The 27,541-nt window shown below is 48.4% G+C and overlaps 1 protein-coding gene and 1 long non-coding RNA gene across 2 annotated transcripts in view; one reads left to right on the forward strand and one right to left on the reverse strand.

The window, feature by feature from the left end:
* The window catches only part of LOC136400124 (uncharacterized), a 60,569-nt gene extending 55,461 nt beyond the window's left edge, over positions 1–5,108 (forward strand). Inside the window, exons 2-3 of the long non-coding RNA XR_010750256.1 lie at positions 3,224–3,624; positions 5,000–5,108. This is a non-coding gene — a long non-coding RNA (uncharacterized lncRNA). The remainder of the gene's footprint in view (positions 1–3,223; positions 3,625–4,999) is intronic.
* The window catches only part of AGBL4 (AGBL carboxypeptidase 4), a 1,215,313-nt gene that overhangs the window by 14,044 nt on the left and 1,173,728 nt on the right, over positions 1–27,541 (reverse strand). The gene's annotated exons all lie outside the window — the stretch shown is intronic.

A 27,541-nucleotide genomic window follows, 5' to 3' on the forward strand; every position in this document is an offset into this window, starting at 1 on the left:
GATGGTGAAGAAAGATGAGAGAAACCCAGCTTGAAAACTGGAGAGAAATGGAGTGAGGGGCAGAGACAAAAATAGGAAGTGAATGACAAAGAGGCGGGGAGTCAAAAGGCACGTGAGAGGGAAAAATACAAATGGGGAGAGTGAGGAGGAGGAGAGAGCTGGAGAGGAGACGGGAAGAGACAAAAGGAAAAACAGCAGAGAGTCGCAGGCAGAAGAGAGAGACAGTGAATGAGTTGCAGCAAGCTAAAACGGAGACAAAAACAGCGGGTGAGGCAGAGGAGGGACTGAGGAAGGGAGAGACAGACAGACAGGGGAGGAGCCCTCCTCCTTAACATGAGAAACAGCTCAAAAGCGTAGGTGTCTTCTGAGAGGCTCGCAGCAGACAGGAGCCTGCAGATGAGTGCATACATATTAATGGTGGGGAGAATGACCATGAAGTGAAGTTAGGGATAACTGTGAGGCTCTATATTAGGTTTCTATTTTCAGTGTAACAAATTATCTCAAACTTGGCTGCCTAATACAACAGATACTTTACTTTCTCATAGTTCTAGAGGCCAGAAATCTGAAGTTAGTTTCAGTGAGCCCAAATCAAGGTGTTAACAGGGCTGCACTCCCTCTTCAGGTTCTAGAAGAGAAACCGTTTCTGGCCTTTTCCAAACTTCTGGTGGCTGCCAGCATGCCTTTGCTTGTGAGCACACCACTCCATTCTGTCTCCTGGGTCACATTGCCTCCTCCTCTTCTGTGTGTGTCAGATTCCCCTCTGCCTTCCTCATCTAAGGGTACATGTGTTGCATTGAGGGCTCACAAGCCACATTTACAGGTTCCAGGGGTTAGGATCTGGACATCTTTGGAGGCTGTTAGTCAGCCTCCTGCATTCTCCCAGAGTTCACCTGCTTGGCTAAGAGCCGTGGAGGAAGACTCTGGAGGAGTCGGCTCTGACTGTGCCAAACGCCTTGCTGGATGCTCAGCTGCCCCACCCCGCCTGACCCTCAGTGTCACTTGGAGATGCCCAATACCTCCCCCATAAGCAGCAAGTACATTTACCAGGATGTGGACCCAAAATACGTCTAACTCCAGGGTCCTTTTTATTTGCATTATTTGATGCCTCTCAAGGGCAGGAAGTGCCTGTGCTGAACCAAGTGCTGTTTCTGCCCCCGCTAAAACATATCGCAAACCCGCCCCCTCCCATCTCCCACTACCATTCCTTTAGTTCAGAACCTTATCTCTTATCTGAACTATTGCTTCAGCCTCCTGATCAATCTTCTTGCTTCAGTTTCTCCCCATTTTTCACTGAGGAAAATTCTCACATTTGCTAGTTGTAAATCACTTCCCAACTTATAACCCTATACCAACTCCCTGTTACCTACAGGGTATGATAGAAAGTCTTAAATCTGGAATCCATGGTTTTCCATAAGTAAGTCTAAGTCTCTTTCCCTGACACTATCCCATGGTGGTGCATCTATTAGAATGTGGGGTTTAAAATCTGAAAAGCATGGGCTTTGATTTCAGCTCCTGCACATTTGGCTGTGTGACTCTGGACAAGCTACAAACCTTCTCTGAGCCTCAGTTTTTCACCTCTGCAATGGATACTGTTACCTACCTCACAGGATTACTGTGTTGATCAGAAACTATGTATCCAAAGCACTTAGCACAATGCGGGGCGAGCAGCAGCTCTTTTATTATCATTATTATTTATGACCCCATCATTTCCAACAAAATATGACCTCTTCAAGGACAAGGTGTTTCATGCTCAAACTTATTTTCAGCATCATTTAGCACATGTTTGGATTTGTAACAGAGACAAGGAAAAAACAAACAAACAAACCAAGCAAAAACCAAGATAAGCGAGGGAGGGAGAAAATGAGGGACAGAGAGCCAGAGGGCGGGGAAGATGAAGTTGTTTTTAAAATCCCGTTTTTTCTTTTTAAGATTTTATTTGTTGATTTTAAAGAAAGGAGGGAGAGAGAGAAAGGATGGTGGGGGGTGGGGTGGGCAGGAAGCATCAACTTGTTTGTTGTATGTGCCTTGACTAGGCAAGTCCAGGGTCTTGAATAGGCGACCTCAGTGTTCCAGGTCAACGCTTTATCCACTGTGCCACCACAGGTCAGGCTAAAAGCCTGTGTTCTGGATGCTCAGGGATAAGACCTTGCGGGTCCCTTCCATGCTGTGCCCCTCAGTTTCCTGTAAAATTGGCTAAGGTTGACCTAGATGATCGCTAGTTCTGATTTGTACTTTCTCCGTCTCCGCTCTTCCTTAGGAGAAGTGTTTCCATGAAGCAGGGTTAAGCCTTTCCAGCCAGGCTGATAATGGCCCACTTTATCAGGCATGGAGCTGGTACCTACCACCTTGATGGGGCACCAGGAAGAGAAATCAGGCTAGGGGCTGGCTAGGCTAGAACAGATGGAGCTCTGACCTCAGTTATAGCTGTCTGAGTCTGGATGGGATGACTTTGGGGCAGAGGGGGGTGGGTTTAGACTGCAGACCATGATAGGTAGGTTGTTGTCATTCATGTGTTTATTCAGAAGACACTTTCCAAGCACCTCCTATGTGTTGGGCCACGTAGTAGGTTTAGAGAGCATAGACACTGGGCATACAGAGCGACAAAGCCAGGGGTGGCCCTGCCCTTGAGCTGCTGATAGGCCAGACACCTTTGACATTGGAGGCTGGGTGATTCTGTTGTAAGGAGCGGTCCCCCTGGCTTCTTCTACTAAGTGCCAGCAGAATACCCACCTCATGTGACAACCAAAAATGTCTTCAGGCATTTCCAAACATTCCCTGGGTAGTAGGAACAATTCACCCCTGGTGAGAGCTGGTGTCTAGGAAATGCATAGTCTCTGGTGGAGGGGCAGCAAGTGACACGGGAGAGGGGGGTGAGGGTATGACTGAGGGGCCTCAGCTTCCCTGCCTGGGAAAGGTAATCCCTGAATGGACCCTTGGAGACAGGGGAGGGGCAAGGAAGCTGACCTCACTGGCTGCACTGACCTCATAGGATGATCATCTATCCCCTTCCTCCCATCACTTTGGCAGGAAGAGTGGCATCCCTCCATCCCTAACAAAACAAACCTCAGTCTCCCTTGCCTACTTGCCCTGGACTGCTGGTGTTTACATCCCACCTCTATCTCAGACTCATTCCTCACTCAAGAGGGAAGCTAGCCTCTCCCTCCAGCTTCCACACTGTCACTTGCTTTGCGGCTCCCTCACGTCTCCTCTTCTTCTGCCCCAGGCACCAGCTACTTCGCAGCAGCGCCTCCCTCTGCCCACTGATGGTTGGCCACCGCTCTGGAAACAGGCTCTCAGAACCTGCTGTGCCTGCCCAGCTGGGCCCCGCTCAGCAGTTGTGGAGACTTGGATGGGGCTCGCCCCAAAGGAGGCTCTGCCGCTCTGATAGATGCTCAGCCCCTGCTTGGCTCATAGATATTTCAGAAGCTTCAACTGATGCAACATAAAAACAAGACCAAAGACCAAAGAAAATATTTGCACAGCAGCATCTAGGAGCAGGTGGAGCGGGGAGAAGGAAGAGAGGTGGAAAGAGAAGGAAGAACTCTCAACGCTCCTGGCTTCTGGCCTCTCAGCTCTGGTTCGGAGCAACTGCGAGGCCTTGGCCTTCCCTCGAGCAAGTCTCCGGTGAATGTCAGTTTTCCGGTCTATTAAGTTTGGGGAGGGGGTGACTTGTTGATGTTTTGAAACCATTCAGCCTCCAGATCAAGGAGTTCTACCTGGGGCCAAGTGAGGTTCCTGAACCTTCTGATCTTACAGGCAAAATTTTATGTGTATAGGTCAGTTTTTCTGGGGAGAATATTTATCCTTTTCAAAGGAATCTGCATCCTCCCATATGTTAAGAATCTCTGCTCCAGGTCTGTGGATGGTGATACCTGAGTTTATCATCCCCTTATAGGCAATACTCCTTCTCATGCTCAAACTCATTCGCTTTGCACATTCTGTCCTCTGGGATTAATGAGAACCGGGAGTGCTGGGAATGACCGTGGGCTAGACTTGGAATGGAATGAACAAGTTGTAGGATCTATCTTAAGAGCCTTTGCATTAACTGAACTAGGGAACCTCGTGGAGTCTGGTGACCCCACCTGCTGAAGGGGTCATAAGAACAGCTCAGCAAAGACGATGCTTAGGAGGGACCTGCAAAGCTCAGTTGGTGCCTGGGCCATTCTGTGACTGGGAATTGGGGGCTCAGTCACTGGCTAGAGAGCAAAGTAAAAAATAAAACTAGCTCCATATTTAAGAAGCCCATTAAAGAGTTGGCTGAAGGGATGGAATATGGGGTCCCTAATCTTTAAAAAAACGAAGGAGCCCACTCCTGATTAGGCCTGGATCTGAAGCGCTTCCAGGAGTTACTGGATGACCTACATCCTGTGTGTCAAGAGGCCCACGTTGGAGCACCAGCGCTCACCGAGTGGCTGTATGATCTGGGGCAGGTCACTGATCCGCCACCCCCAGACTTTCATTTCCCCGTTTGATAATTAGGAGGAATTGGGCTTACATCACAGTTTCACCAGGCATGGCCATAACTATAGTGAGATTCCGTTCTAAGACCTCATTCTTGGTCACCGCCTGGCATTTAATCTTCATTTGGGGACATGCTTGTTTCATCTCAAAGCAAAACAGAAAGGACCCCACCCTTAGAGAAAGTATGATGTTGGGCTTAGATTCTGATCATGAGGGTCCTCCTAGCTTTCACACTCGGTGACTGTCCTTCCTGCTCCTGTGCTGCATCCTTTTTCATTGTCGTCTGGAACTTGAAAGTCAGGGGATAGCCTGACCTGTGGTGGCGCAGTGGATAAAGCGTCGACCTGGAAATGCTGAGGTCGCCGGTTCGAAACCCTGGGCTTGCCTGGTCAAGGCACATATGGGAGTTGATGCTTCCAGCTCCTCCCTCTGTCTCTCTCCTCTCTAAAAATGAATAAATAAAATAAAATAAAAAATTTAAAAAAAAAAGAAAGTCAGGGGATAGAATTGATGTTTATGATTATTTACTATTTTCTAGGTACTGTGCTACTTTCATTTATGCAGAAACCAAGGTACATTTCACCATCCCCACGTCAAAGGTTAGAAAACTGAGGTTCGGAGACGCCGCATGTCTAACATCACTCAGCTAGCAGTCGGAGATTAGGATTCAGTCTCATCTGTTCTACTCAAGGCCTATGGTTTTTAAATATATTATTATGCTATAATTATTTACAATTTTAAACTTACAATTAATTTGTTCCTTCATTTAATATTTATTAGCTGCTGTGTGAGGCTCTGGGCCAGTTACTGTGGATTCCGAAATCAGAGGTCAGCCCCTGCCTTCCAGCAGCCGTTAGAGAAGTCGTGTAAATAAAAGTTACACTGTAGGGCAACGACTACCGTGGCAGACAGAAGTGAAGGAAGTGGGGGCACAGAAAGGAAGACTGATCATTGGGGGAACCCTGGAAGACTTCTTAGAGGAGGCAACACCTGAGCTGAACTGGGGAAGAAAAACTTTTTTTTTTTTTTTTTTGAGATATCTTCATTAAACAATTTAGTCAACAAACAATGGAAAATCTAGTCTGCACCAGGTAGTTTTCTGTGAACAAAACAACAAGGTCACTATTCTCATGGAGTTCACATCACAATAGGGAAGACAGGCAATAAGCAAACAAACACACGCAGGATCAGAGTGAAACCTGGGGGACGTGGAGGAGAAGCAGGAACTGGCCACGTGAACATGGCAGGGAGGGGCACCCCTGAACAGAGGCAGAGGCATGTGCCAGCGTGCTGAGGATGGCTCTCCCTCTGAAGACTCTAAGACTCTTGGTGTGGCTGGAATACCTTCTACAAGGAAGCTTGAGAAATACATAAAGACAGGTGATGAGCACCTTGTGTGACGTAATAAGCATGAACTTTATATTGCAGGTGATAAGCCGTGGCAGAGTGTTAAGGGAGGGAGAGAGAATGTCAGATTTGGCTTCACGACAATCGCCCCTGTGGCTCTAGAAGGGGAAGGCTTGGAAGGGACCAGGACTGGAGACAGGAAGGATGGTTCTGGTGCAGGGAGGGCAGTGGGGGCCTGAGTCAGAACACTCACAGTGAAGAAACGAGGAAGGAATAGAATTAGAAATATTTGTCAAGTAGAACTGATGTGACAAGGGGGTTGAATGTGGGGTGCTGGCGGAAGTGGCAGGACTAGGAAAAGCATCAAGGATGGCATACCGACCGCATTTCTGGCTTGGGGAGCCTGGTGGCATTGTCACCATGGATCTTGAATATGAAGTCTGAACATGACTCCAGAAGCCAGGTAGCTGTGCTCCCTAGAGTCCCTGCTGTGGCACTCTTCTTAGTAAAAGCATCGCCTCATTTGATTTTGCTGCACAGTTGTGCCAAGTGAATCCTCTGATTCCTACAATAAAACTTCACTGTAATGTCTAGCTGTTGTCATTTCCTTGTATCTAATGCTCTTTTGGGAACACCTTGGTTTCATGTCAGGCAAAGCTGACGTGATCCCACTCAGAGAATGGGTAAGAAGCTGGGCTTAAACTCCTAATGAGATGAACACATTTATCCAGCCATTAGGGTGGAGTCTATTTTCTCTGGAGCTTTTCTTTTCCATTCTCACTCTCCCACATCCCTGATGGACCAGCCGGTCCATTCGTGTGCCTGCCTGCCTCCTCCGCTGTGACAGACACTCTGGCTCTGCTCAGAGTCAGGATGTAAAGCACACCTGTCCCACATCTCACTCACTCTTATTCTGTTCGTAACAGTAAGACAAGTAGTATCTCTTGAGTAATACAATTTCTTAAACCAATCATGGGCCACTTCATACTTCCCTGTGGCAGAGCCTCTGCCCGACAGGCTGCCCCAGAGCCCCAGCCTCATTGCCTCCAGGTAACTCCCGCTAATTCTTTAGCCCTCGGCTCACCTACCACTTCCTCAAGAAAGCCTCCCCTGCCCCTGGGCCAGGTCGGTGCCCACCATCATATACCCACCTGGCACCTCCTGGCACCCTTCAGAGTTTTCTTACATTGGCAACTTCACGTGTGGGGGGGGGGGAAGGGGGGGATATTTTGATAAAGATCTGTCTCTTCTAGACCAGTGGTCCCCAACCCCCAGGCCATGGACCAGTACTGGTCCGTGGGCCATTTGGTACTAGTCTGCAGAGAAAGAATAAATAACTTACATTATTTCCATTTTATTTATACTGAAGTCTGAATGATGTTTTATTTTTAAGAAATGACCAGATTCCCTCTGTTACATCCGTCTAAGACTCATTCTTGACGCTTGTCTCAATCATGTGATACATTTATCTGTCCCACCCTAAAGGCCGGTCCGTGAAAATATTTTCTGACATTAAACCAGTCCGTGGCCCAAAAAAGGTTGGGGACCACTATTCTAGACAATCAAGTTCCATGACTGCAAAAAGTATGCCCACTTCATTCATAAGCTTGCCTGCGCCTAGCTGAGAGTATGACATATTAGGTGGTCAGTAAATATTTTGCTGCTAATGGTGGGAATTTGGAAGAAAATCTGGCCCCTACCTTCTTCCTGGGCCCAGGTTATCTGAGGGCTTCCTGGGAGGAGAAATGGAGTCCACTTACTGGTGACTGATGGAGAATGTGGTTTTAGGGAGAGAAAGGTTGGAAGTGCACATCACAAACTCCAGAAGGCAAAGTGGCCTGTAGTTCCTCCGTCGTGCACGGGGAAGGGGGAAAGGGCAGAACTGAGGACTCTGGAGGATGGACTGTCTGAGGAGGAGGAGGAGGAGACCTCAGTAGCTGATCGGCATTTCCAAGGCGCCATGTCAGGCTGAAGACGCTGCTCTTGCTGGGGTGCAGACATGGAAAGGTTCTGTGGGGGAGATAATGACACTCTAGCCCCATGCAGGTGATCCTGGGTTAAAGGGGTCATCTTCCTGTGACAACTAGTTACTAGAGGGTGAAGCCAGTTGAGTACCACAGGGCTTCCCGGGAGACGAGTTCCTCTTGAACTATAGACCTTGGAACAATTCCCCACCTTAGCAGAGTAGGGAGCCTTGGACCAGGGTCTTGAGAACAATAAAAATAATAATAAAATAAAAAGGAGCACAGCCTGGGAGCCAGCAGACAGAGGTGACAACCAGCCCTGGGTCGGCCCCCGCTAGGCTGGGGCTGAACCCCCTGTACCCATAAGCTTCATTGCTCTCTGCCTCTCTCTCCTCCACTGTGGGCTCCTGGAGGGCTGAGCTGGTGTCCTTGTCCTCGTTTTCCCACAGCGAGTTTAACCCCACTAAAGAATGCTCATGGAGAGAACACGTAAAAAATAATAAGTAAATAAACCTCAGACAAGGGGTTCACCACCTAATCCTCAATTTTCTTATCTGAAAGTGGGAATAAGAATACCTACTCCCAGAGTATTGTGGAGATTGAATGGCATAATGAAAGTGAAAGCACCCAGTATGGGCCTTAACGAAGTGAATGCTCCCAAAACAGGTACTTATCTTCTCTTTTCCCTTTAACCACACCTCCTGAATTCATGTACTCCCTGCACTTTATGGACCTTCATGTTTTCTAGGCTGAACTTGACAGAGCACCAATGATTAGAGAGTCATAAAATATCCGAGCAGGAAGGTGCCAACGGTGGACATCTGTTTTGCTTTGTTTTCCTGATATTTATCTATTTCCCTTTTACAACACTCCACTGTCCTTCCATGTCAAACCCCCAATCTCAGTCCCTGTGGCTCAGGAGGAGCTGACCTCCTCAGACTCCGGGGAGAGAGTGGACCCTATCCTGGCCAATCAGAGTGCTGAATTCCCCTTGCCATAGGGAATAGTCAGGTGTGGCCTAAGCTCAACAAGACTCAACGCTGGGACCTGTGAGAGGCGGAGTCAGCCTTCAAGCTAAGAGAATGGAACGTCTGTCCCCTGGGAGCCTCTGGGAGCCACTCTGCCTCCACGCGGAGGTGGGGGGAGAACCTGTAGGAGAACAAGCCACAGCTCAGGAGGCAGCTGGACACAGGTCTGATGACACAGTTGGATTCCCTTGACCCAGGTGTGCCTGACACCAATATTCCTTTGGACTTTAAAATTATTTGGGCTCCTTAATTCTCCTTTTTACTTAAGTCAGTTTGAGTTGGTTTTTCTGTCACTGTAACCAGAGGAATTAAAAACAATTTTTTTTTCTTTGATGAGAAAGAGAGAGAGAGAGAGAGAGATTTTTTCACTCATTTTTCCACTTAGTTGTGCACTCATTGGCTGCTTCTCATAGGTGCCTTGACCAGGGACTGAACCTGCAACCTCTGGCAGGCCTGGTCGACACTTTATTCACTGAGCCACCCAGCCAGGGCACAACCAGAGGAATTTTAACTAATACAAAGCTTTGGAGTTTACCTCATCAAACACCCCAATTTTACAGATAAGGAGGAGATTTGCAAAATCACACAGATAGCTTTTACACACAACCAGTTTTCAAAATAAATATATTGCCTCATTCCTTTTGTCTTTACTGAGGGCCAGAACAAGGACAGATTGTCCTTCTGCCTGGATAGGGTCATAGGATATTGATTATGGTCACAGACTGCCTAATCTTTCTTCAACACAGAGAGTTTCTTAATTCAAGACCTTAGGAACCAGTTTTGTTTTGCATTATAATGTTCTTATCCCCCAAGCGGAACTGCTGATGACCGTCCTCTCCCTTCCACCGTGTAATCAGCAGCAATTAATTCTAATCACGGAACAACAGCAAGAATGAACAGAGCAGAATTGGAGGGAAGTAATCAGAATCTCCTTTAGCCCACAGTTGGTAGCTGTATACAGGCCAATGTGAGCAGGCACATGTGTGCGTGCACACACACACACACACACACACACACACACGGCACAAAGAGAAGGTATAGAATGTGTATGCTTTCTGGTCAGCATGGTGTAGTACTAAAAAAAAGTCAAGGACTTTCGAGTCACAAAGATTCTACCACTAAAGAGTTTCTTAAACTTGGCCTTCTTATTTGTAAAACCAGGATACACAGTTGACTTCAAATAGAAACACTGCGGAAAAGCACTCGTCATTGGTATGTAGCAGGAGACCCATCAGTGCTGGTTCCCTTCCCTTCCACATCAGACACCCTTCACAGCTGGGAAAGAAGAAAGGCCTCAAGTAAGTCAAGATCTTAGATCCTTGAATATTGTGGACCCAGCCTAGCCAACTCAATAGTTTCCTCCAGACCCCTTCCCCTCAATGCTATAGATGTCCTACCCCATCTACCCCAACACAAACACACACACACACGCACACACACGCATGCACGCACACACACTCACACACACTCCCTTCTTTCCTCTCTGGGATTGTGAATTCTGGGAGGGCAGCTCAGTACCTGTTGCCCTCACTGGCCCTGGCCCTGGAACATAGGGGACAATGAGTGGACATTTGTTGAATTACTGCTGACAGCGTTGTGCCTGTGCTCATGCTGTCTCTCCACCTTGGCCTCAGTCCTGGTCACCCTTCAAGGCTCAGCCTAGATATCACCACTTCCTTCATGATATTTTTGAAACCTGTTCCTAAAGCACTCTCTTCTCTGAACTCCACTCTTCTTTCATAATACCTGCAGCTTTCTACCTTGTAGTGTAAGACATACGGGTGTCTTTTCTTCTCTGTTTCCTCAAGTTCCCTCACTCAGTCATTCAAGCGACTCCTTGAGCCAGCGTATGTTGGGTACCATGGATGCTGAGAGGCATCTGATTGGGCCTGTGTCTTGAGATGCTCAGGTTCAGACTAGTCTTTGATCACAGCAATTGGTCTGACTCATCTTTCTATACCCCAGCCTTAGGCCATGATAGTTTATTCTTAAATAGTTGATAATGGCAATAAGTTGACCCAGAGAGCACATCTGGGCTGGGACATCAGTGGCTCTTATGAGGTTACAAAAGACCAATGAGCTTCCCTGGGCTTTCTGAGGGAAAGGAGGTAGTAGTATAGACAGAGTTGAGGGTAGTTAGCCCTGCCCCTAGATTATGTCATACAGGGTGCACTCAAACCTAAAAACCCTATATTAGCCGTGACTTAGTGTCCAGGAATATATAATTTAGAACTACACCTGCAGAAGCTCTGGCCTCGGGTCAGGCTCACCTTTGCTGCTAGGTGTCATCTGCCCCTTCTTGGTATCAGGTTAGCCACCTAAATTTTATCCAATCAATAATTATGAATATCTACTGTGTTCATGGCTCTGTGCTTGTCTTGAAGATACAGAGATAAATTGGAAATGATTAGCTCCTTTCAAGCACTCATCGTCTAGTAGACATTATGAAAAAGGACATCGTGTCCCACCCTGTTATTTCACCACTGGGAAGATCTACAGCTGGCTTCCAAGACTTTCCCTCTCCCCAGGAAGAGGCGACACTTCCTCAGAACAACCCTTTCCCCTACCCGAAATCTTTGGCTGTGCCCATTGTGGAAAGAGACCAAGGCTGCTGCCAACTTCATTAATAAATTTGGCTTCCTGGAGAAAGAAGTTGGAGTGCTTTGCTTTTCAAATATCAAAACACCCAATTAACACAGCTAATTAGCATCACTAGCAGCAGTCAAAAGAATGGCAATTTAGATGCAGGATTTCAAAGGTTTCCTAGTTGTAGGCCAAGGCAACCCATCTCTTGCTAATGACGAGAGTTCCTCACTTAGGCAATTCTATAGCAGTCATCAATTAGCCTAGCCACTGGGCAGAGACTGGCCTCATCCCGGAGCCATTTGTTTAATCAGAACCAGCAATAGAGAGAAAGAAACAGAATGGGGGTAGGGAGTAAATTAGAAAAAGAGGGAAATAAGAGAGGAGGAGACACAAAAAGGAGTAACACATAAAGACAGAAATTCTCAGAGACAAAGAACAAGAGGGAGAGAGAGACAGAAGGTGATTGATAACAGACAGCAATTGTAGAGCCATAGATATAAAGAAATTTTAAAAATATAGATATTGCAAACAAAACAAAACAAAACAATGTCTTTGAGAAAGTAGCCGACCATTGGGAAGCCTAATGTTCTGAGCTGTAGAATCAGGCTTAGCTGTGGGAGTTCAAATTAAAATTTGAACAAATTAAAATTGAGCAAAGTTTGGCTGCTAGGGTGAGATCCCAAAGAAGAGAGAGTAGGAGATCCAAGCCAGAGCTTCGCTCTTTCCTTCCCACGTAGAGCCCTGATTTTCCTTGAGGAGGTCAGGTACCAGGTATGAGGTCAACACTCCTTCATTTACGTCCTTTCTCCTGTAAATCCAGCGGGCCCAACAGCCAGCCTATGTTCAGCCACAAGTACTGTTGTCTCCCTCATGGAAGTATACCAATGGGTTTCTTATTAAGTCCCCCTCAGAAATGACTTTCCTCCTTTCTAATGCACTGTCTCTGCTCCAGTTCAGACCTATAGTGCCATCTCTAGATTACTGCTGTTCAATCCATTCTTGTCACAGTTGCCAGAGTAACATTTCTAGATACAGATATGACCGTGCTCTTCTCTCACTTAAACCCCTTTTTAATGGGTTCCATACTTTCTCTGGACCAAGTCCAAGCTCATTAAACATGGTTTCCAAACCTCTTTCGGGCTCTGGCTCCTGCTGTCTTCTCTGCAGCCTTCTCCTGACTCATCATTCCCACTCCCCACTCCCCATCCCACACTCACACTCAAACCACAGGATGTGACTCCATACATCTTTCCTTCTGAGTTCCTCTTCATCCTGCCTGGCCCCTGCAGTGTCTACCTGCCCCTTGCTCTTGCTCTGTGCTTTCCTATGTCTATGTCAGTGGTTCTCAAAGTGTGCGCCAGGGCACACTGGTGCGCCCTAGAAGATTTCCAGGTGCACCCTATGGTATTCCAGAGAAATATGTGCCTGTTGGGGACCAAACAACCAACAGGGCTTTTGGAGTTTAGATTTTTGGGGGACAGAGGTGTGGGGAATTGGCTGTAAGCTGACAGTCAGCCCAACCCCCCACCTCACTTGCCTGATTAGATTGCAAAAGGCTGTTAAGCTGTGGTGCTGAATTGTTTACACTACCCTCTATGTTCCCCTGGAAGACTGGAGGCAAGCTTCTTCTATCCTTTGTTTGGTGTAAAGTTAAGATGATCTGTATGGTGGGGGTTTTCTGCACTCAACACAATTAAGAGTAAAAAGAGAGAAATTCTTCAATGTATTGACAAGGAAATGAGAGTTTGCTTTTCAAATATATGCCCAAACATTGAAGAAATCGCTAGGACACATCAGGCTCATGTTTCTCATAAACACAAGAATGAAAAAACTTAACACATTTGCACTGGGACCTGCCGAATTTACTAAATCTTACTAAGAATGTATCTATATATATAAAAAGATAACCTTTTTGTCATTTTTAAATCTTTAACCCCTCTTTTTTTATATAAATTCTAAAAAGCATAACAAAAAATGTAACATAAAAATGTTTTTTAATGTCAGAATAATTTTGTTGTATTTATTTTGTTTAATTACCATAAGAGCATGCTTGGACTTTATATTTTTTTCTTTAATATTTGACTTAATTATTATAACATATTTCTCAGAAATTTGTATATAGTGTGCCTACAATTATTTGTAGGATTTTAAATGCACCTCGACTTCAAAAAGTTTGAGAACCACTGCTTTATGTGTTGGTTAACACGCTTCCCTTGCCCATTAACTTGTTCTCTTTACTACCTCATCTCTTACCCATCGGGTATACAAGGGTCACAAATCCAAATATCTTTAGAGGAGGGGCTCAGAATGTACACAGGTGCAATGACAGGTATGAAACAATAGGGGGAGTAGTAGCAAATTGGACAGTAATGCCATGCTCAACGACCCTCAAACTCAATGTTAAACCAGTCCACCAACCAATTCACCATCTAGGAAACAGTGTCCTGGCTCAAACTCACCATCTGCATGAGGGAGTCAGCCAGGAGCCACTAATTGGTGATGCTCCATCTGTAACCTGGATTTGGGGCTCAGCCCAGCCCACTGGGCCCTCTGTGCTCAGACCACTTCCCTCTCACCATCTCCTCTCATCTGGCTCTGCTCTGCAGGGCATTTTCACAGCCTCTGCTCCTCCTCCCCTTGGGCCCTGCAGGGGTGTTAACTGTGTGTAAATAGCTGCAAAGAATACTAACATTTACAGTGACAAGGCCAATCCCACCATCCACCAGGCCCTGGCAAGATGCTATTAATCAGCATTTTAATGAAGCCTAATTACAGCAGATGATGCCTCCCACCAGGTAAGGCCCTGGTTACAGATGGGAGCCAGCCGAAACCACTGGCCTCTCCTCAGGGCTCGCTCCACTGAAGCAGGGATGTTACCTCTGCAAGGGCAGTTGGCAGGAGTGACAAGGAGCCTGCAGAAGGCCCTGCTAGCAGCAAGAGGTGAGCCCTTTCCTTAATGCCAACACAAACATGGAGTGGACAGTGAGTGGAGCTGGGCTTCTAGTGGGAGATAGGGTCCAGCAAGTGATCCTCAGTCCTCTGAGGTCACCCCCAGCTGACATTCCACGTTTCCAGATGTGACTATGTCTCTGTTTCAACCATCTACCCCTGAGTCAGGTCTTGGAAGGCCATTATAGTCTTCAAAAAATGGTCTTTGTTTTTTTCTCTTTGAACCTCCATTTACTGCTTTTAGCTCCTTACTACACTCTGGCATCCAGGGCCCCTCCCAATCCCACACTCTGTTGTAGTTTAGTGGTTCAGGGCACAGGCTGTGGAATCAGGCAGTGCTAGTCAGGACTCTAACCACCACATCTACCAGCTAGCTGTGTGACCTTAGGAAAGTTACTTTATCTCTCTGATCTTCAGTGTTCTCATCAATCAAATGACACAACAATGCTTGTCCTGTCCTCTTCATATGGTTGTTTTGAGATTCAATTAGGGAATTAGGGAAAACACACGGGGTAGTGCCCGTCTCTTAATCGAGTTCCTTCCTCAATTGTGTGCCTTCGCTGAGGGGTCAATAGGTGGAAGAAAGTCTTGGCCTTTGCTAGTTGTTTCTTTCTTGATTGAGGAACGAAGTATGGACTTCACAATGCTCCCACAATCATGCCGAGGGGAAGTGCCCATTTACCTAGAATAAAATGCCTTGGCTTCTCTGCTCTATTTCCTCCTATTTACACCGTTCACTCCTCCTGTTAATATGGTAATTTCCTCATAATCTTCTTTTGCTCAGAAACTTTCTTTGTCTCCCCATTGCCTATAAACTAAAACCTCAAATTAGTGCTATGGCACTCAAGGCTTTCTATAATCTGGCCTAAAAGATTTTTACAATTTAGTTCCCAAATCTCCCTTGTATGAGCTTCCCACTCCAGTCAGGGCCACTTCTTAACATGCTCGGTTCTACCCTTTATTCTGAGCTTTTGTTCACAACGATCCATTCTCCAAAATGCCTTCCCTTCTTCCCACAGACTGTCAGTTCCATCACTAAACTGTGAGGGTGGGTGCTGTTTTGTTTTCTTTTATTTTGAATCTCCTCAATGGAGCTAGACACAATGAAAGCCCTCGATAAACATTTGTTAAACTAGACCAAATGCTATCCTTTCAGATTTTTCTTTAAAGTCCAAAACCTATCTCCTTGGGTGCTCTGATGGAGTCAAGTTCAGGATCTGAAGCCAGCAGACCCAGGGTCAAACTGGAGCTCTGCTGCTGTCATGGCCCAGCTTCTGTGCCATCTTGGCTGGGACATAATGCCCAGAAAAGTGCTCAAACATCACTCTGGATGTTATAGATGAGAGTCTCACTGAAATTAGTGAATTTTCAGTAAAGCAGATTATCCTCGACAATGTGGGTGGGCCTCATCCAATCAGTTAAAGACCTGAATAGAGCAAAAGGCCGACCTCCCTCACACAGGAGGGACCTACGCAATGAAGAGCCTTCGGACTTGAACTACAACTTCTGCTCCGCCCTGAGTCTCCAGCCCACCATGCAGACTTTTGACTTGCTGACCTCCATAATCACATAAGCTAATTTCTTAAATTTCTCTCTCTCTCTGCGCAAACATGTTCGTACAAGCATGTGTGTGCGTGCGCGCGTGCACACACACACATAAACACACACCCCCTATTGGCCCTATTTCTCTGGAGAGCCCTGACTTATAAAACCACTTACTGGCTGTGCACTTCTCTCCAGTTATTTCGCCTCACTGAGCCCTTTGTTTTCTAAGCTGTAAAAAGGAGATAATCATTCCTCCTTCATGGAGTTGGGATGATTCACTAAGCCCCTGTCCGTAAATTGTGAGCTACTGCATCTGCTAAATCTTATTATCAAGGCCCATCAGCTCCAGGAAGGTGCCCTGACCCACCCAGCCCTCTTCACTCTCAGACACTGCTGTGCTTGGGAGCAATCTGGGCCCAGCATGCCCTGACTCTGGCCTTTCTTTTGGCATCTGAACACAAGTGATGCCAGGCACCGGATAGGAGATGGAAGGGGTGGGGCCAGGCCCAGTGGAGACGCCCAGTGAGGACCAGTCTGGGGCCAGCCCTCAAAGCTAGCACACAGGCCTCGGTGGAGGATTCAGACACTGCACTTGTAGGCGGCTGGGTCCTGAATTTAAATGCAGCCCGTTGCTCTTTGTCTGGACAGGGTCATAAAAATCCTCAGGCAGTGTGCATTATGGATGCAGAGGCTCCTGCTCTCCGCCCACCACCTGAGGAAAGGGAGACATCTCTGGGCCTGGAGGAAACAGATCTTGTGGGGAGGGGATGGCACATCTGTGGCCGGGCAGGGGTTGCCTGGAGCCCTCACACTAAGCCAATGTTTCCCGATTTTTCGTGCCCTGACTCAGAGAAAGTGTTATGTGTTAGTGCAGTGAAGGAAGAAGTGAGGGGTGGCCTCTCTGTCGGGAGGTGACTGGCCTCCAGGCCCCTGGCTGCCCCAGGCCTTGTGAGGCGGGCATGGCAGTCACCCACCCCGGCACTGGCACTCGAGTGGGAATCTCTGTGCTGCACTTTCCCCCTGGGCTAGGGGCACAAGAGGTGCTGCCAGCCTCACAGGTCCGCCTACGGGAAGCTCAGCTGAGAAGCTGTATTTGTCCCCTGAGCTCCAGGGAGTCTTGTGGGTGCTCTCTCTCTCTATGGCTGGAGAACCCTGCAAATCTGATCAGGCTGACTAGCACCTACGCTCACCAGTGGGGGGCCCAAAACTAGGACCCTGCCCCTCTGCTCAGCCTTATATCTAAGCACTCCTCCCCCTAATAATCTTATCTATTTTTAAGACAACATTCACTTTTTTTTTTCTATTATCTCTCTTGCAAGTCTGCAGGTGGCTAGTTTGACTGGTCTAGGATAAACTTGGCCGAAGGTCAGACTTCAGCTGGCATGGCTGCAGGCTGGTCTCCAGTGCTCATCCTGGGTGGGGCTGGGCAGAAGTGGCAGTGGGTGCTTGTGACATGCTTGCTCTTCTGCCAGTGGGCCACTGGGGGTAGCCAGTGCCAAGCCAACTGCGCAGGCACACTGGCGTCCTCCATCCCCGTCAGCATTAGACTCCCATTCACCAAAACAAGTCACCTCGCTGGGCCCAGCCTCAGTGGGGCGAGGAAGGACACTCCCCCACAGTCCTTCCTGACGCTTGAAGCACCAGACATTTCCAGCTCCTGAACACCATATTGTGCCATGCTTCTGGGCTTGGCCTAGAATGTACATTACGTATAAGGTCTGCATGTGTTGATTTCTCCATCAGATTGCATTCTTGGAGTGCAGGGACCTCACCTGACCACTTTGGTTTCCCCCAGATACCAGTATGGGACCTGACACAAGAGTGCTCAGAAACTTCTTGCTAAACCAATGTGTGAATTATTGAAAAAATAAATCGCCTGACCAGGCGGTGGCGCAGTGGATAGAGTGTCGGACTGGGATGCAGAGGACCCAGGTTCGAGACCCTGAGGTCGCCAACTTGAGCACGGGTTCATCTGGTTTGAGTGAAAGCCCATCAGCTTGAATCCAAGGTCGCTGGCTCCAGAAGGGGTTACTCGGTCTGCTGAAGGCCCATGGTCAAGGCACATATGAGAAAGCAATCAATGAACAACTAAGGTGTTGCAATGCGCAACGAAAAACTAACGATTGATGCTTCTCATCTCTCTCCGCTCGTGTCTGTCTGTCCCTGTCTATCTCTCTGTCTCTGTAAAAAAAATAAAAAAATAAAAAAATAAAAAAAATGGCTGGTGTCTGGGTCCTTTTGATTTTGATGTGCTCATTTGCCTCTCTCCCTGGACCCATAGTATCTGTATATGCTTTGACCCTGGGCCCACAGGGATATAGCTCAAAACCTTGTGTTTAGGCTCTAGATCTAAGATACACTGAATAGGATCAAAGACCCTTGGCCCATCATCCATACTTATGGTTGTAATTTGAGTTCATAGAATGTCTGAATAAAAAAAGGACACTAGAGATGCAATAGTTCAACTGCTCCTTTGAGGGACAAAGCCACGTCTTACTCATCTGTGCTTCAGGGATGCCCGGCATAGGGCCAGGTACAGGGTGGGTGCTAGCTAAATGTCTGTTGTTGCATGAATCTTTCTAACACACTTATACAGTGGTCCCCATATGCAACCTTTTTTGGGCCACGGACCGGTTTAATATCAGAAAATATTTTCACGACCAGCCTTTAGGGTGGGACGGATAAATGTATCACGTGACTGAGACAAGCGTCAAGAGTTAGTCTTAGACCATAGGTCCCCAAACTTTTTACACAGGGGGCCAGTTCACTGTCCTTCAGACCGATGGAGGGCCGGACTATAAAAAAAACTATGAACAAATCCCTATGCACACTGCACATATCTTATTTTAAAGTAAAAAAACAAAACAGGAACAAATCCAATATTTAAAATAAAGAACAAGTAAATTTAAATCAACAAACTGACCAGTATTTCAATGAGAACTATGTTCCTCTCACTGACCACCAATGAAAGAGGTGCCCCTTCCGGAAGTGCGGCGGGGGCCGGATAAATGGCCTCAGGGGGCCGCATGCGGCCCGCGGGCCGTAGTTTGGGGACCCCTGTCTTAGACGGATGTAACAGAGGGAATCTGGTCATTTAAAAAAAATAAAACATCGTTCAGACTTAAATGTAAATAAAACGGAAATAATGTAAGTTATTTATTCTTTCTCTGCAGACCGGTACCAAATGGCCCACGGACGGGTACCGGTTCACGGCCCCGGGTGTTGGGGACCACTGCTCTTATAGACAGGAAAATGAAAGCCCAGAGAGGGAACACTATGTCCCCGAGTCTCACAGTAAATTTCTGCTAGTCTGGATTCTACCCTGGCACCCTTGACTTCCAAAAGACCTGAGCACAATGGCCTTTTTCTAAGGCCTTGTTTCCTGACACAGACCTAAGGTTAGATGAAGGAGGACTTTAATTACTTGTTCCCATTTTGTCTTAGATCGTTGATGGATCCAAAATGGATGAGTACATGTTGCTTTAAAGTCATGAAGGCAAAAAGGCAATTATGTGGCAGCGGGAGAGCAAGCTTTGGAGGTCGACAGACCTGAGTCCGAGAATCTTCAGAAGCACTTCCTAACTACATGACCGTGGGCACATCCCCTAATTACCCTGAGCATCAATGTCTTCTCTGAACTCCTGCTCCAAATGTGGACCACCATGCCTGTCCTTCAGGGTTAGAGTGAAGATCCGTGCTACGTGTGCCACTTACTGAGAAGATCCCAGTCTCGGTTGGTCGGTCACCTGTAATGCCGTTTTACTTCAGAGCTGGCTGCGGCTCTAGCCACCACCTTTGGAGAATGTCTGCCCCTTACAAAGACTGTCAGTCTCGATGCCCTGCCATCCTGATATTGTAATGTACACAGTGCCTCCGCTCACTGTGGAACAGCCACTGACCATAAAGTTTGACATTTTGAAGATTAAGAGTGCTTTGAATTAGTCATGCACCAGGGAAGTCATCATTCCTACTTGCCTTGCTCGGAATCTAAAAATGACTTCTGGCAGAGCCCAGTAACTCTCTCAACAATTACCTTCCAGTGAGGTGGCAGGAGGCGTTGGGGCCAAGTGAAAACTCTCAGACACTCAGAAGAAAACCAGAGCGGAGGGCAGGTGGGACAAACAGCCTATTTGGGGAGAGGGGTCTGCTATGCCAGGGCTTGGGGGGTCTGCTGCCCCTGCAAAGAGTTGGGGGGGGCGAGGATGGGGCCACCTCAGCGGCACACGCAAGGGCAGAGAGGGGCTGCGGGATCACGAGGCTCTGGGCTGGCAGCCTGGCTCTGCCCCCCATACAGGCTGCATGGCCCCAGGCAAGTCAGTATCTTGAGTCAATATTTTCTCACTTGCAAGACAAGAAATAGGGACTTCTTCATAAAGCTGCTGTGAGCATTGTATAAGCTGATGAAGCCCTTAGCACAGTGCCTGGCGTGTGGTAGGCAATCAGTAAATGTTTTCCTTCTCTCAAGAGCTTCCCCGTGTTCCAAGACTCAGATAGATGTCTTCCTCATGCTCTCAATGCTGTGCATTGCTAGAACCCCAGGGGCACATATCATTACTAAAATGCTTAGCCAAGGGGAAGTAGGCTTGGTATTTTCCAGAGTGCCCTTGGTTGGTCACAGTGTCCCTGTGAGAGAACTCAAAAGAAAACTCCCCTTTGCTTTAAAACCGGTCATCCGGAAGTTGTGTCTCTGTGGTGGTGTGGACGGCTTCCCATCCAGGCAGGAGGTCTGGTCCCTCTGGCAGGCCTCCTGGCCCCTTACTCAGCAGATCCCTGACCTACTGGGATCTCCAAAAGTGTCGTGCAGAACTAGGAGCCAGTCAGGTTGTGATAGCAGTCACATACCTTCTCATTTAACTTCACACTAACCCTGGGAAGTTTGTACCATTTTCTCTAAATGGCTTTGGGGTCCAGAGAGGTGAAGCAATTTGCCTAAAGTTGCACAGGGCTCGGTAATGACAGAGTGAGGATTTGAAACCAGATTTCTATGATTGTATAATCTGGGCTCCTAACCTCTGAAATACACTCGCTCAAATGCCTGTAGTTTTGGCCCTTGCCTGAGCCTGGACTGGAAGGCTGTGCTGGCTTCTCCATAGATGGAGACAGGACATTCCCCGAGGAGGCGGGTGAAGATGCGGTCTGTGTTGGTGTCGCAGCCCGACAGCCCTCTGTGAGCGAGGAGCATGCTTTGGGATTGTGCCCTTGGCTGTCATCAGCGGACACTGAGAGGCACCCTCATGACACTGGTGTTGGCAGATGCTGAAGGAATGCTTAAGAGGCTAGAGGTCACTCTTTCCAGCATGGGGCCCTGGGTGGGATGTTTCCTTAAGAGCTCAGTTCTGGGAAATGCTTTGTGTTGCTTTATTGTGGCATGTGCTTTTGTTATAATTAGCACAAATGGTAAATAAATGAGCAGGTGGCTTAAAATAACTGACTTAGGGACACCTACACTAGGATGTCATGCGCCTCAGACGATGACGCCTGCCTCACCACAAACCTTCCCTGTAGGACACATAAAAATGTCAGGAGGAAAGACTCTCCTTGACATTCCTCTGCCTGCTGGTTGTCCCTCAGCTCAGTTCACAGGCCCAGATCACCACTTTGTCAAGCAGTCACGCTGTCCCCCTTGGGGAGGCAGAAGAGAATGACAGTGAGCCCCGAAAGACAGTTTCTTCAAGGTGAAGGTCAAGTCCTTACTTTTCTGAAAAACTCGATAAATGGTATTTGAATCTGAATCTAAACTGAGGCATGAGGAGGGGGAAGGAGGAAGAGGGAGAGAGGGGAGAAAGGATGGAAGCAGAAAGGCTGGGTGAGCAAAGTGAGGCTGCAAGGAGACCAGAAGGGCAGGGAAGGGAGTGTGGGGCCGCCCACCGCCAGCAGCCTGCTGGGCCCTGTGCCTCCTCCCTCATCCACAGTCCTCCTCATCAGTTAGGGCATCAGAGCACAGTCCCTGTGCAAGATTGTGTAAATGCAGAATTGGGTGCAAAACACTTTCACCATAGAAAGGAAGGTAGCCAAGGAGGAAGAAAGAGAAAGAAATGAAAAGTAGTAAAGGGGAGAGGAGAGATGTGATGGGGGCAGATAGCAGATGGAGAAGGTGAGAAAGGGCATGTTAGAGAGAAGAGGAGTATGTGTGCATGGATGAGAGAGTGACAGACAGATACAGAAATGGGAAAGGGGAGAATGAGAGAGAGAGAGAGAGAGAGAGAGAGAGAGAGAGAGAGAAGGAAGAGATGGGTGGGGAGGGAAGATTCCATCGGGGAGAGAAACCTGGGAGAGGTGAAGGGGATGTGGCCCTACCTCCTCTGCCCTGTACAGGCGGCTCAGACCCCGCACTCCCCCCAGCCCAGATCCCAGCCTAGACAAAGGGCTTGGCGGCCTCCCAATCCTCTGTGGGAGGAAGCCAGACTCTCAAAGGCAGCCATGCACCCTGGGGGCCAGGAGAGGGCACTTTAACCTCAGGCAACAGCAACAGAGCTGCAGCTGGTAGCCCTGCCAGGCAAGCAGTGTGAGGCGGAGAGCCAGGGGAAGCCAGTCTCTTGCTTAAGCTGGTGGGTTCTCAGCACCCCTGGGATGGAGCCAGGCCCCCTGCATACCCCTGCGCCCACGGGTGGGCAGTTTACTGATGTGCGTGCCTCCTCTGGCCCTGCTGCTCCATTAGGATTTCTGTCCTGAGGGCAGCATGCCTCCAGCTTCTCCTGGGGGCCCTTTCTCCCGCTACCCTCCTGCAAGAATCATTCCTTCCTTGAGCAGAGGGAGACTACTTTTCAAAACCATTTTTTACGCACTATGCCATTTGATCTGCACAACTATTCACAAAGCGGGCACCGCAGGGAGAATGAGAGATGAGCACAGCAATGGTGTCACTTGTCTGAGACCACATCAAAAATAAAAATTAGTGTACTTTCTGGTTCTTACGTTCCATGACGAGAACCCAAGTACATTTGTTAACTCTTTATCCTGACATCTTTCCTCAATACCAGCATTAAGGAGTGCTTACATATGTGATTTCTAAGCACCAAATATTGTAGGAGCCCTGGCTGGTTGGCTCAGTGGTAGAGCGTCAGCCTGGCGTGCAAGGGGTCCCGGGTTCGATTCCCCACCAGGGCACACAGGAGAGGTGCCCATCTGCTTCTCCACCCCTCCCCCTCTCCTTCCTCTCTGTCTCTCTCTTCCCCTCCCACAGCCTAGGCTCCATTGGAGCAAAGATGGCCCGGGCGCTGGGGATGGCTCCTTGGCCTCTGCCCCAGGCACTAGAGTGGCTCTGGTCGCAACAGAGCGATGCCCCGGAGGGGCAGAGCATCGCCCCCTGGTGGGCAGAGCGTCGCCCCCTGGTGGGCGTGCCGGGTGGATCCCGGTGGGGCGCATGCGGGAGTCTGTCTGACTGTCTCTCCCCGTTTCCAGCTTCAGAAAAATACAAAAAAAAAATATTGTAGGTAACTTTGTTGCAGACTGAGTCTTGGCCTCAGTCACAGATCCAGACCACAGACTGAACCCTGAGCCTGATCATTAATGACTTTGTTCAGGTAAAAACTTTTGAATCATGCACACAAGTACAGATAATGGAGTCTGACGCTATTGGGATATTTGAGAACTCCAAACACACTTGTAAGAAGATTGCTGTTTCAGTATCATAGGAACTTCTAAAGAATTTACTGAATCCATCATGGAAGATTCTATGAAATCTCCAGTCTGCCCTGGTTTCATCTCTTCCTGAAGGCCCAGAAATTGATTACTTGATTTCACCCAATTCACCATATACTAGCAACAGTGATAATGGCGCTGTCTTGTGCCGAGTGCCAACTATGTTCCAGGCATGCTCTTTGGCACCTGTGATTTTCTGTTTCCATCTGTGTACTTAAAACAACCCTATGAGGTAAGTATTAGAATCATCATTGTCACAGATGGGCAACGAAAGGCTCAGAGAGATGAGGTCGTTTGCCCAAGGTCACATAACTAGGAAGTAGGAGAGCTAAGATCTGAACTCAAGTCAGCCTGGCTCCAGGGGCCATGCATGCTTCTCTTCACCCTATCATTAGACAAGGGCATCTGTTAGTTACATCTCAATTACTAGCTCCTCCACCACATGACCACCCCCTGCCCCCCCCCCCCAAGAAAATGTGCTCTAGCAGGGCAATTAGATCTGGATTTGACATCAGAAGAAATTCAAGCTTCTGGGAGGGTATTGCCCCAACACCCATACGCCATGTCACCTGAATTAGCACCCTCCATCTGACTCTGTCTCTGTACTGCTGGAGCTGGGGACTGGGCGGGCCTTCGGATAGGCCCTCTGGAACCAAATGCACCTGCTTGGTTTATAAAATACAGGTAATAATACTCATTGCTAGACTGTTGTGGAGATGGAACATGATGATGGCTCGGAATGCACTTTATAGACTGATACTGCTGTCTACGTCTTGGTGCTCCCCCCAGGACTTAGCATTCAGTAGGAGTTCTGTGAATACTCTGTCTCCTGTCTCCACTGCACCGACTCATGGCAAAATCCGCAGAGACTGAGAGCACTGGTCCTGGCCCCGCCCCTGCTTCCCTCCTCCCAGCCCGACTCCCACCTCCTGCCTCGGGAGACACATCAACATGCCAAGCACGGCCACAACCCCAGCTAAAGGCCCTCGTCTCAGACAGAGTTGGCAGCTGCCTCCTCTTATTGGCAGGACATTTATCATCTTGAGGAAAATATTGACGTATAAAGAATCCCAGACAGGCAGCGTGTCTTGCCCGGCACAGAGCCTGCCGCTTGGAAAGTGAGGTTTGAGGTGCTGGTTCCAGGTGTTTCTGGAAGAAAGGGTGGCCTGGTGGTCCTGTGGGGAATGGCTTATGCCCTCAGGGTTTGACAAAATTCTAGGGATGACCGTGTCCAGTACAGAGTAGATGTTCAATGAGTGTGACTTGGTCTAAGTTAAATAGACTATTTGAACGAGGCCTGGAGGATAGAGGCCCTCTGTCCAAACCCTTCATTTCACAGATGGGAAAGTGGGATTCAGGGAAGTCTAGTGATTTGCTCAGAATTACACAGCAAGCAAGTGGCAGAGACCAGGTTAACAAAGTCCATGGCTCGGGAATCTCACATCGGAACGCTGTCCATTACCCATCAATGCCACTAGGAGTAATCCCCAAGCCTCTGGTTAGATGGGGTCAGCTGAGAACCTGGAACTCTCTCGGTACCCCCGGGGAAACCAGGAAGGAGGGGACCCTTTGACTTACTTTCAGTGTCAGTCTCCCAGGGTCCTTTAAAGAAGAACAAGAAGAGTGAGAAGAAGGCGGGTGGATGAGTGTTACTCGGCGAGGTGTCTCGACACTTGTATGTGCCACACCGGCTTCTCTCCAGCTGACCCCGTGCACCGTCCGCTCCACCCCTCCCCCCTGCCAAGGTGCTCTCCCTGACACGCTGTACAGATGTGGGTCGTCTGCCCTCGCCGACCGGTTCCCATAGCCCTCTCCAGCCTTTTACCTCTCACTCCTCAATTGACACACCAAGGCCCAGACTTGTTTAAAGGACAGAAACAGCTCTCTAAGTGCTCCAGACTCTGCACACGCTGCTCTCTCTGCCTGCATGCTATCTGCCTTGCTGCACCTGCTCCAACTCCTGGGTCCCCCCAAGGCTGGGTTTGTTCGATGCTCATTCTCACCAGCCCCATTGCCCCACTCTGTCACAACACTGTACTGCGGTCACTCTCCAGCCTGTCTCCCTCGCCACACCGGAAACTTCTCCAGGCAGAGGCCACGGTCACTCTTCTCTGCATCCCGAGAAACCAGGCCAGGTCCTGGTGTGTAGCAGATGTTCAATATGTGCGGCCCTGTCATTATTCCCCACACAGAGGTTCATGGGGGAGCTGCCTCCCCTTCTATTAGCTCTTGTCTGACTCTAGAGCCCCAGAGAATGGATCTACTCCTTCTTCTCCATGATGGCTCTTTAGAAATTTGACCAAAGCAAATATGTAGCCTCCAAATATCTTCTTTCCAAGGAAAATATCCCCAATTCATTGACCAGTTCCTCACAGGTCATAAGCTTTGGGTAAAGTAACCAACTATCTTGGCTTGCCCAGGAGTTGTCCTGGTTTTAGCACTGGAAGTACCCTGGATAGGTGACCCCTCAGTCCCAGGTAAACTGGGTCAGCTGGTAAACCAGCTGTGCTCCCTTCCTGTCCCAGCCCTTCAGAGGCTGTGCACCATCTTCTCAACATCCAGCATAGAGTGGGGACCAGAGATGAACACAGGACGCAGGGGTCAACGACACAGCACGGCAAAGAAAGGCCGGCCCCTCCTTGTTCCCAACTTCTGCAGCCAGTTCACACTGATTTTGGCAGGAGGACAGTGTGTGGTACATTTGGGGGTGGATACTTTTGCGTTGTTGCCCAATATCAGGCTTAATAGTATCAATTAAGGTGCCTACACCATGTTACCACACAGGAAATCTCACTTCCCCAAATTAGTACTTTCAAAGCTGCTTTTGTTGTATTTGTTTTACTCTACAGGGAGAAATCATTCAGCACCTTTGTTCTTAATATTGTCCATGCCCTCCAAGTGTTCCAGGCACTCGCCCACTCATCAACTGTGGAGAAACACCTACAGTGTGGGAGACAGTCATCATCGCCTGGGCTGGTCCAAGTCAGGGCCAGATCTGTACCTGGTTAGAACTGATCTGTGGAAAGTCCTTCCACTTCGGGGGCTCTCCCCACATTTGTACACAGACAGGATGGGAACAGAAGTGCCTACGTGCAGAAGTGTGCAAGTGAATGTGAATGTCAACAAACAGGTTCCAGTTACTTAGAAACCAGCCAGGAATCCTCTGACCGGCACCTAACAGCCATAATCCTGAAACAACATCAACTCTCTTTATCATCAATTTGGTTTCCATGGAGCCTTGTCGGGCTGCTAGTGAAAGCTGACAGTTATCACCATAAAGTAACTTTACAACTTTGTAATTTGTAGCTCTCTGCTGTCAGTAATATTAACAGCATTCCGAATTATGGCCATAAACTTGACAACAGCAGATAAAACCCTGAGAAACCTCCCCTGGAGGGAGATGGGGGGCGGGGTGGGGGGGGGGTAGTGACATTTGGGATTTCCAGGCCTAGGAAGGAGGCACGCTTTGATCTGGAGGTGGGAGGCTGTAGGGCCAAGGCAGGGCTCACAATGGGCAGGCAGCTCCGCCCAGGCCCCACACGGAGGGGATCTGGTGGCATATGGGTGACCAGGGATTACAAACGGGTCCAGGCCAGGGCTGGGGAGTTACAGAGAGCAGGGCTAGAGGAGGAGCAAGAATTGGCTGGTGGGCCCCAACCTCTGTGGGGTTCAAGCAAGGGCTTTGTCCAGCAGGAAAGGGAAGGAAGCTGGGCCCATGCAGAGCAAGGGGAAGGTGAGAGCACGCCCGCCAGGCGGAGCGGAGACTATTTGACTTTCCTGGGCTTTAGCTTCCCTACATGTAAAACAGAGGTACTTAGGTTATCTCAAAGGCCAAAAATCAAAACATCAAAAACAATTCTTTCTATATTTGTTTGTCTATCTGTCTATGAACTCTCTGTCTAATGATTTAGTCTTCTGTTCCCAAAGCCCAAAGCATTTTTTGCTTATGAATCTTAGCAGAGGCTTGACCTTGGGTGTGACAAACCCTGAAGTGCATAGGTATCATTTCATGCCAATCAA

This window comes from Saccopteryx leptura, chromosome 3 (genome assembly GCF_036850995.1).
Source record: "Saccopteryx leptura isolate mSacLep1 chromosome 3, mSacLep1_pri_phased_curated, whole genome shotgun sequence".
Taxonomy (NCBI): Eukaryota; Metazoa; Chordata; class Mammalia; order Chiroptera; family Emballonuridae; genus Saccopteryx; species Saccopteryx leptura.